The sequence below is a fragment of the Neophocaena asiaeorientalis genome, unplaced genomic scaffold, assembly GCF_003031525.2.
Source record: "Neophocaena asiaeorientalis asiaeorientalis breed wild unplaced genomic scaffold, Neophocaena_asiaeorientalis_V1.1 scaffold504, whole genome shotgun sequence".
NCBI classification, from domain to species: Eukaryota; Metazoa; Chordata; class Mammalia; order Artiodactyla; family Phocoenidae; genus Neophocaena; species Neophocaena asiaeorientalis.
This window is the reverse complement of record NW_020174438.1, coordinates 7693687-7704074: the sequence shown is the minus strand read 5'-3', so window position 1 is coordinate 7704074 and position 10388 is coordinate 7693687. Positions and strand designations below refer to the sequence as shown.

Below are 10388 nucleotides of genomic sequence, written 5' to 3'. Positions count from 1 at the left end.
CTTCCGTGTGCTTACATAGGAAACAAAATGCTGTTATAAAAAATGCTTTTTTTAAATGCTTCAATTAGTCTGTTAATTATGAAGATTAGCTGTTCAAAGCAGTACTGTTGGGCTTCCCTGGTGGCGCAGTGGTTGAGGGTCCGCCTGCCGATGCAGGGGACACGGGGTTGTGCCCCGGTCCGGGAAGATCTCACATGCCGCGGAGCGCCTGGGCCCGTGAGCCATGGCCGCTGAGCCTGTGCGTCCGGAGCCTGTGCTCCGCAACGGGAGAGGCCACAACAGTGAGAGGCCCGTGTACCGCAAAAAAAAAAAAAAAGAGCTGTACTGTTATTCTTGTCTCCTGGTATCCTTCATTACTGACACAAAGACCTAAGTCCCTTAACTGGTGCTTTTCTGTATCTGAACGGCTGCAGCACAGCCGAACAGCTTTTCTGGTGTGAGATCCTCTGCCAATTTATTTAGAAACTGTGCTATGTGAATAAAGTATACCTGAAGGAAAATGTATTCATATAACTGGAGGATTCCTGTCCCAGTTCTAAATAAAAATTCCTCCCCATCTCTGCAAAATACATCCCAGCCTGGACTGGCTGGATCAAGTAGAATAGTGACTTGTGATGCTATGTGAATATCCAGTCTAGCAAGTATATGCCAGTGTGAAAACGTAAGACTACTTGATATGGAGAAAATGTGTAAAGAGACTGCCCTCAAAGAATACTTCAGATGTTCCAAAATATTTCAACATCTTGCTGTAATCCACACAGAAAAAGTCCAGTTGTGATGGCTTATTCATGCGATTTCCAAATGCAATGAAGGCAACTGCCTCTTCCAAACTGAGAATGAGCAATGCCACAATGAAAGACACCCCCTGGACATAACCAACATCAGGTCTGTAACATGAATATGCTCCTGAGATACTGTATAAAACATCCTGATATGGACCATCCTTCTGAAAGATGTAGAGAGATGGAAAGGCATAGGATATATCCAGCTTAATTCCAGACCAGCATCTGGAGAATCATCATTCTGCACCAGCATTATAGAGAATTATATGTTTAGATAGAAGTTGTTGGGGCTTCCCTGGTGGCGCAGTGGTTGGGGGGTCCGTCTGCCGATGCAGGGGACACGGGTTCGTGCCCCGGTCCGGGAAGATCCCACATGCCGCGGAACGGCTGGGCCCGTGAGCCATGGCCGCTGAGCCTGTGCATCCAGAGCCTGTGCTCCGCAACGGGAGAGGCCACAACAGTGAGAGGCCCGCGTACCACAAAAAAAAAAAAAAAAAAATTGTTTCACTGAAGCTTTCCCACCATTTCTTTCCTTTGGGGAGGAATACTGCATAAAGTTCAGGAGTGATATTTATTTAGTCCACTTGCTACAGCTAGACTCCAAGGTTTACCGTGAACACCAGGGGGCAATCCCTGCACCTCAATTCTCTAAGCTTTTTCCTACTATGAATTTCTTCCCTCGTCCAAATTACCATTGCATTTGCAATGTTTTCTTCTTAATTTTTTTTAATGTACTGCTTTAATTTCTCAATTTTAAGACTCAGCTCAAAGGTCTTGTGTTCTCGTCACTGATTTGGCAGGAAGATTTTCTTGGAGTAAGCAAAGATTTCTACAGGACACAAAAGCAATCGTCAATCATATGATGGCCCATACTCAAGAATCAGAAAGGTGGTAGAAGGTGGCTCAAATTCAAAATTCTTATGTCTTAAAGACTGAAACGGTGATTTATAGGTCCTCCCTGTTCATGCTTTTTTCCTGCTGAATGTTTTTTGGATTTTCTGAAGATTCTCTCTGGGAGGGACTTTATCAAATAATTTCCAACAAGGAACACTGTGGACAACTGGTCTGAGTTCCTTTTGTCCTTTTTGGAGAAGGTTTCAGACAACCAGGGGCAGGTAGAGGGGCTCTCTGGAAGAGGAGGGAGAGAATAACGCCCTCTGATTCCCATCTGCTTCAAGTTCATGGTCTTTGGTATCTGCAGCCGCCAGGCAGCTGCTTTGCGGAGGACAGGCTGCCCATACCAGCTGTGACCTCATCACCAGGCCCCTCCAGGTGGACATGACCACAGGAACAAGGGAAGAGGCTCCCTGCCCACCTGGGGAAGCGTGGCTGGTGCCTGACCAGTCACTTTTAGGGAACTAAGGTTGACTTTATTGAAACCGTGCTGACAAAACCCTCCTGGTACCTGGCTTACAGGGTCCAGCTGGTAAGGAAGCTCACTTCCATGACCGGCCAGGAGGCTACAGATGTTTTGAGGACTTTGAGAGGAGAGGAAGTCACCCAAAGCGTATAAGTACTGCAGATGAAACCTGGTGGATCAAGTTTCTTGGGCGTGGCTACCTAGCCTCAGGATAGCAAATAATAGAGGATCTTAGAAGTCCAACCTGAGATTCCTTATGGAAACCTCCAGCAGAGTAAACTTAAAGAAGGCCTTTATGCTAAACTAACATTCTTGCTGCACCTATGTAAATAATCAGGCCAAATCTAATGAGGCCACATTCATTTTGTGATCAGGAATCTTTGAAATTCCTTTTGATCAAAAGTAGGGAAACTGTAGGGGAAATTTTGTGCTTAAATGGAAAAATAAGTGTTTATTTTAAAGCAAACCTGGGTTGTCTGATTCTGATTCTGTAAACTGTAGATAACTGACAGGAATGCCAAATAATTCTTGTCTATAGACATGCAAACAAATTCTATATGGGGAGAAATAGTCAAAAGAACAATTTTGGCTCTATTTGTACATTCTTTTCCATATTCCTGACCTATAACTGTGTCTGTTATTGATAATATCCTTTGACCCAGTTGTATCACTTCACTTGTTTTCTATGAATGAGTTAAATAAAATCTTCAACTTGTGTTTATTCTTATATCTGTATGAGAGTCATGATTTCACCTGCTTTCGAAAATTATCTTTTAATGCCTGCTTGGAACTAAACCACCCTTTAATGGCTGATCACCTGTGCCCTGAGTCTTCGCCTCAGCCCCAGAGGGCCTTAGAGACTTTCAGACAGCAGCATCAAAGAGACTTTTGAGGCTGCCCAGTTTGGTGACCTTCCAAACAACATAGCACAGGAACTTCCTAGAGGCTTTATGGTGGCAGCCCTACAGTTTGAGGTGGCCTGAGACTTCTTGGCTGACATTGTCCTGGCTCCTCTTAAAGGCTGTGTACACCCCAAGAGTACACTTCAGGAGAAAAATACACATTTAAGACCCTCATAAACTAACTCTCACAGACAAGAGTGAGATAGTTGAAGCACTGCCACATGGGGTTTCAGAAGCTTGTTTAAAGCCATGTGAAGCTTGCTACTGCGTTTCCCAAGTAGACTCACCAAATTGGTATTGGGAAGGTTTGACCATCGAGCACATTTATCCCACAATTCATTCAGAAAAAGCACGCCAACCTTGCTGATTATTTTCCTGAGAATTTGTCCTCTGAAATTAAGGACTTTATTTTGCTCGTTTCTCTATTTCTAATACTTAGAAAGGCGATTGGAACATAGTAAATACTCAATATTTGTTTAATGAATTGTACAGTGGTTTAACTCAATATCCTATGTTTAACAATCATTCCTCCACTATATTGGCCTTCATGGCTTAGAAATTGGAAACCTTATTTTTATAACACGGATGTGGATGAACATATTCACCAAGAGTCATGTGGAAGTTTCCTTAAAATGCCAGACCTCATAAATCTTGTTAGTCCCATACACTTTGACCAGAGCCATATTCAGTTCTACTTAGGGTGACCAACCATCCCAGTTTTCCTGAGACTGAAGGTTTTCTTGGGTATTAAAGAAGGCTTTTGGTATTAAAACATGGACAGTCCTAAGCAGACCGAGATGGGTTGGTCACCTCAGTTCCACTGGGCACCTGTAAAGAGCTGTTCCTTTTTCTCTACGATGTTGTAAACGAGCAGTAGCACGCGAACCTCAGCTTTCTATGGACCCTAGGAAGCAGGACAAGATGAAACAGCCCCAGAGTGGGGGTACACATATACTTTTCTCAGTCCTGAATAACATTGCTTAAAATCACCACCATCGCTGATCAGTTTTCAGTGCCCAACACAATAATGCTTGGTCTTGTTCACAAAAGGATACAGACTTGTGAAGATATGATGGTATTGTACCCTCTCCCCAGACTGTGAAACAAAGTGTGGGTTAGCTGCATATTTATAACCACCCTCCAACATAAGAGCATACCCAAAAAAAGACCCAAAGCTGGAGATGTCCCTTCTTGGTTTTTTTTTTTTTTTTTGTCCTTCTCTTTTGTAACTGGACCACCCAAATGAACCACATACTGGAAACCTGAGGCTGTCCACATGGTGAGATCTGACAAAAGTTACGGTGTGATGATGCCCAAAGGTGATGTTTCACAGGGTTGTGGTCCCTCACAGCCATAGCAGGGTGGGGGAGAACAGCCATTGAACACAAAGACCACCTTAGTTTCTTGATCAGGGAGAAACCATCCAGGAAGTGGTGTCTGACAAGACCCTTGCCCCCCAGGAAGACATGGCATGTCAGATAACCCCTCATCTGTGAGCCAAATAGCACAAACTTTGGATGAAAAGGAGCAGCAATGAAGGGGGTGATAGAGGCAGCTCTTTTTCTGGTGAGAAGTAAAGCTTATACACAGCCAAAACTTACGGACATCGGCATAACCACTGAAAGGGGTCGGTGTCTTATTCTATTCTCCTCACCTGCTCGGGGCTGTCTTGTTGAGAGCTGGCCCAGGACTCACATATACTGACTCAGAACCATGTTAAAAACTGTGAGCAGGACCCCACTATTCACCAGAAAGGCCCTGGCTTCTGGCAACTTCTGCGAAGGTTAAAGAATCCAGAAAGTGGCTGATTAAGGTTTTGTCCTGTATGTTCAACAGCTTTCCACCCTAAGCCACATGTTAGCCACCTGTCACCCCCAACCCTGGACAACTGAAGTCCACGGGATGTGTTTGGGTTCATTACCTGACCAGAAGAATGTTCTATTTATCCTCTGTTCACCCCATTTTTTCTAACAGTCCCTATTAACGTTGGCAACACATCTGCAACAAGCTTTGAATTACTCTAACATATTTGATGTTCTGGGTAGGTTCAGTTGCCATCTCCACCACAGAACAGTGATTTGTTTGACCCCTATCCAAGCTGCCAGAGCTGAATGTAATATTCAGGATACATTTACTTCAGGTTTTATTTAGAATCTCTGGGTATCCCTTTGGCCATTTTCTGGGATGTTAAACAAAAATAAAATCCATGGAAATATTCAGTAGCCCCAGTATGATCCACAAGCCTTTTCCAGTGCATATCACTTTCCAGAAATTTATCTACCCCCAGACATCATTCTTTGGGGTCCCAGTTACCTCCAAGCTTCCCCTGAACATTTCCCTATTTTCCTATCTCAGAAGCCCTCTGCACTCCCTCCACTGGGTCCTGGCTGAGCTGGGTAACCCAGCGCAATGGACAGTGACTTGGCTGCCATGACAGGCTGTACAGGTGGCCTTGGCACAGCAACTATGGTTGTGGGAGGCATAGCTCTCAAGTGGGCTCGCAGCTCTGTCTTAAAATCTTCCTTGTTGGGCTTCCCTGGTGGCGCAGTGGTTAAGAATCTGCCTGCCAATGCAGGGGACACGGGATTGAGCCCTGGTCCGGGAAGATCCCACATGCCACGGAGCAACTAAGCCCGTGAGCGACAACTACTGAGCCCGCGAGCCTAGAGCCCGTGCTCTGCAGCAAGAGAAGCCACCGCAATGAGAAGCCCGTGCACCGCAATGAAGAGTAGCCCTCACTCGTCGAAACTAGGGAAAGCCTGCGCACAGCAACGAAGACCCAACGCAGCCAAATAAATAAATTAAATAACTAAATAAATTTATTTTTTAAAAAATTCTCCTTGTTATTTTCAGGCAGACTGCTGACAGGCCTGGTCAGCATCCACTGACCTGAATGCCCTTTTCTACATCATCAAGTCCCATTTTAACTTCCTGCTGTGATGATGACATTTATCTTCACTGGATTCACACAGTATCTCTTTTCACTTTCTGTGTAATCACACCTAAATCACAATCAGAAAATAGTATTTAAAAACAACTGTTAAATGCCTCTGAAAAATGCACACACATAGACATACACTTGCCCTTTTGTATCTTTTTTCTTAACATCTTTATTGGAGTATAATTGCTTTACAATGGTGTGTTAGTTTCTGCTGTATAACAAAGTGAATCAGATATACATATACATATATCCCCATATCTCCTCCCTCTTGCATCTCCCTCCCACCCTCCTTATCCCATCCCTCTAGGTGGTCACAAATCTCCTAGCTGATCTCCCTGTGCGTCAGAAAGAGAAAAACAAATACCATATGCTAACACATATATATGGAATCTAAAAAAAAAAAAAAAAGCTTCTGAAGAGCCTAGGGGCAGGACAGGAATAAAGATGCCCTTTTGTATCTTGCCCTAAAAATTATTTCTGGCAGTAAGTCAGAAAGAGAAAGACAAATACCGTATGCTAACACATATATATGGAATTTAAGAAAAAAAAATGTTGTGAAGAACCTAGGGGTAAGACAGGAATAAAGACACAGACCTACTAGAGAATGGACTTGAAGATATGGGGAGGGGGAAGGGTAAGCTGTGACAAAGCAAGAGAGTGGCATGGACATATATACACTACCAAACGTAAGGTAGATAGCTAGTGGGAAGCAGCTGCATAGCACAGGGAGATCAGCTCGGTGCTCTGTGACCACCTAGAGGGGTGGGATAGGGAGGGTGGGAGGGAGGGAGACGCAAGAGGGAAGAGATATGGGAACATATGTATATGTATAACTGATTCATTTTGTTATACAGCAGAAACTAACACACCATTGTAAAGCAATTATACTCCAATAAAGATGTAAAAAAAAAAGTGCTAGATTAAAAAAAAATCACTTCTGGCAAATAATCTTACATAGTTTTGCTTGTTTTTATTTCACTCTGCTGGTGGCACTGGTATTGTCTGATTGTGGTGCCTTTCTGTTGACACATCCAAGAACCCTGTTGCATTATAACAAAGGCACAAATAGGTGTCCTGGTAATGGGTGTTAGTATTTCTGAAAAGAAAAAGAACAAAATTTCCCCCCAAGTCCCTATGAGAATACTTCCGCACAAACCTGCATTTTTTGGTTTTTTGGTTTTTTGGTTTTTTTGTTCTTGGTTTTGTTTTGTTTTGTTTTAATGTAATGTCTTTGGTGAGGCAAAGGGGTTACCCTAAATTAACGTTGCATCTTTTTCCTTCATCGTATGCCAGGAGAATATTTTCCATCCACTTCTTAATTGTAGATATCCGAATAGGGAACAGCCTGCATAAGGTTCAGAGCAGGGATCAATCGACTGTGAGGTTCAGCAACCTCAGCACTATGAACATTTTGGACAAGTTAATTCTTGTTGGGGGCACTGTCCTGTGCTTTGTAAGATGTTTATAGCAGCCTCACTGAGCTCTACATACTAGATGCCACTCGTGATACTCAAAAATGTCTCCAGACACTGCCAAATGTCCCCTGGGGGCAAAAGTATCTCCAGTTGAGAACCACTGGTGCAGAGAAAAGATTGTGATTGACTAGTTTGGATGGAATGCTTTGTCCTGTCCAGTCAACTGTGACCAGGGGACAGGAATCAGGAAATTAGGACATAACTCTAGCTAAATCTATGCCGCTGCTCCTTTAAGGGGTTCTGGGAAATCCATCCACTAAGAGTCTCACGCATTGCAGAGATTCTCTCTACAGTTTGGCTTCTGTAGCTTTGCTCTTTGTTGATGATGTTAAACTGTTTAATATTTTTTTATCTTTTTTACTTTTGTCTGTTGGTATTGAGATTTCTTGTTTTATTTTGGAAGCATGTCTTCTGTTTTCAGGTGTTTCTGTTAGCCTTACAGTTTTCTGCCATCTTCAAATAAGCCTTAAGTTCATTTTTGTTTAATCTAGATCAGAGCTCCATTTTTCCTATTCAATTCCCTCTTATTAGTATAAGCTGAAAACTCCTAGGCAAACGTGTGGGTCTTACTGTGTCTGTCCTTTAGGGAAAAAAGTGGGGGAGGCCATGATCATAACCAAATACATTATGCTCACTTGCTTACATATCCTGGAAGTCTAGGGTCATATTAGTGGCTAAATAACAAAGACTTAGAGGAGCAACCCTCCCCCTTCGCTATCATAAGGTTTAGTATCTTTAACAGTCTGTCTAGGTAATATACTTGAAAGTCAAAGGACCATGAGTCTGTTTGAAGCATTCTGTTAAGTCCCCCAACCCACTGACCTGGAGAAAAGATCAAGATCCCACCCCTTCCTTTGAGAGGTAGGCTGCACTGAGTTATTGGTAGGACAGAAGAGAAATCCTATAACACAGTATCTTCCTTCTGAAACAATAATAGTTGAAAGATCTGCACTTCCAGGAGCATGGTGAGAGCAGTAAGATTCCCTCTTTGGGAAAACTTACCCTGGTTGGAGCAAGGGCAGGGAGGTATAACGGAATATTGGAGCACTGGCAATGGTAAGGCAGAAGAGGGCTTGAGGAAAAGAGATTCCCAGTGACAGAACAAAGAGCTCCCAGGAAAGTAAGCAGAGGAAACTGTGTGGTGGTGACAATATAACAGCAGTCATCCCAGAGTTGTGTGCGGTTGAGAACTGGTGTCTCTCAAAATGCAGAAGCTTCATCTACTTGTGCCTAGTAGAAAACACATCATGGGCATCAATCCCCAACAAAGGTGGAGGCACAGACACCTACCAGCAAACAGGCAGTTATGAAAGGGGATGATAACCCCCGTCTGTTTTGAATGGACTTGCATTAATGTATTTCCGTCACTGATTGGTGGTATGGGTGGGAAACAGGTGGACAGGAGGCAGGTTTTACGGCTCAGAGAGGACATATCGGTTCCATTTCTCTTACCTAAAGCACGTTTTTGGAAAGAGCTTCTTGGCACCGGGGTAGAAAGAGAGAGAAGCTAAGCTAATAATTATATACCAAGGCCCCAGGCATTTTTATGACTTCTAAATAAACATGTAGCATTGTGAAGGACCGAAAGATAAATTCTATATATCCCTGCTCTCAAGGAGCTTACAGTGTAGTGGGGAATGGAACAATTACACAAATAGACTATAGCAAATATACAAGAATGCTACCTTGGCTAAGAGGAGGAGGAGGCCACGAGGTTTTGAGAAGATCAAAAATAGTGTTTTAGCCAACTGAGTATATCAGGTAGATTGGAATAGGGATATTTCAGAGATGACTTCAGGAGCTCAAATCAGAGGCAATGAGACTCTGAATGAGGATAATAGCAATAAAACAGAAACGAGGGACTAGCTTTATGAAATGTTGCATAGCTAGCTTCTTCAAGATTTGTTAACTAATGTACATATTGGAGATGATTGAAAGGGAGGAAACAAAATGTTTGAGCATTAAGAATGGAAATATAGTTCACAGAAGTAAGGGGAAAATGAAATGAGGTGGAAGATGACAAGCTTACTTTCTGAGATGCTGCTTTAAATACAGCATACAAGGGAATTCCCTGGCTGTCCAGTGGTTAGGACTCCGAGCTTCCACCGCAGGGAGCACAGGATCGATCCCTGGTCAGGGGAACTAAGATCCCGCAAGCTGCGTGGCACAGCCAAAAAAAAACACAGTATACAAGAGGTTGGTGATTATGTAGGATGAGGCCATCTTGTCTTCTTTTTCCCCAGTGAAGACTCCTGTCTTTTCATTCTGTCTGTTCAGTCATATCCCTGGTTTGTAGACACTGTGCAACATAAGTACGTATGCTTTGAAAGCCGGTTCTTAGGATTCATGCCATCACCACCCACCTCCACCATGTCACCTCTTTATTTAGCTTTAGCTCCCTATGAGTAACTCGGACACCTGCAGTTTCATCTTCCTCTATGTGCTGACGAGATGGAGATGAGCCTGCCCAGCTGGAATGTAGGAGTACTCCATTATTAAAGCTCTGTCGAGGGAGGAATGGCTGCCTGCAGACACTTGGGCTCCTACCAAAGATGGTCTATCTTTTTTTTTTTTTTTTGGCTTCTCAGCACAATCTGAAAGTACCTGATTTGGATGCTGGAAAAATAAATGCACAGATTCAAGACACCATTCCCTATAAATCAAATGAGGCACTCTTACTAAAGTGAGTCTCTTCAGCTCTTCTCTGAATTCTCCACACGTCAGCATAGAACTGCCTCAATCTTCCTACCTCGACTCTGCACTCATAAACTTCAGTCTCATTTCTGACAGGTTTTATTTACTTGAAACTATCTTGTATTGTTGTTTAACATTGTTTTAATTTACTTTTTTCTATTCACAAAAGTAAATATGTACTCACTGCAGAAATTACTTGATTTGGAAACTAAGAAAAAAGCTTAAAGAAGAAAA

The 10388-nt window shown here is 43.0% G+C and overlaps 1 pseudogene; it reads right to left on the bottom strand.

The window, feature by feature from the left end:
• Positions 1-378: 378 nt before the first annotated feature.
• LOC112407628 (TBC1 domain family member 12 pseudogene) lies at positions 379-2228 on the bottom strand (annotated as a pseudogene).
• Between the last annotated feature and the right edge of the window lie 8160 nt (positions 2229-10388).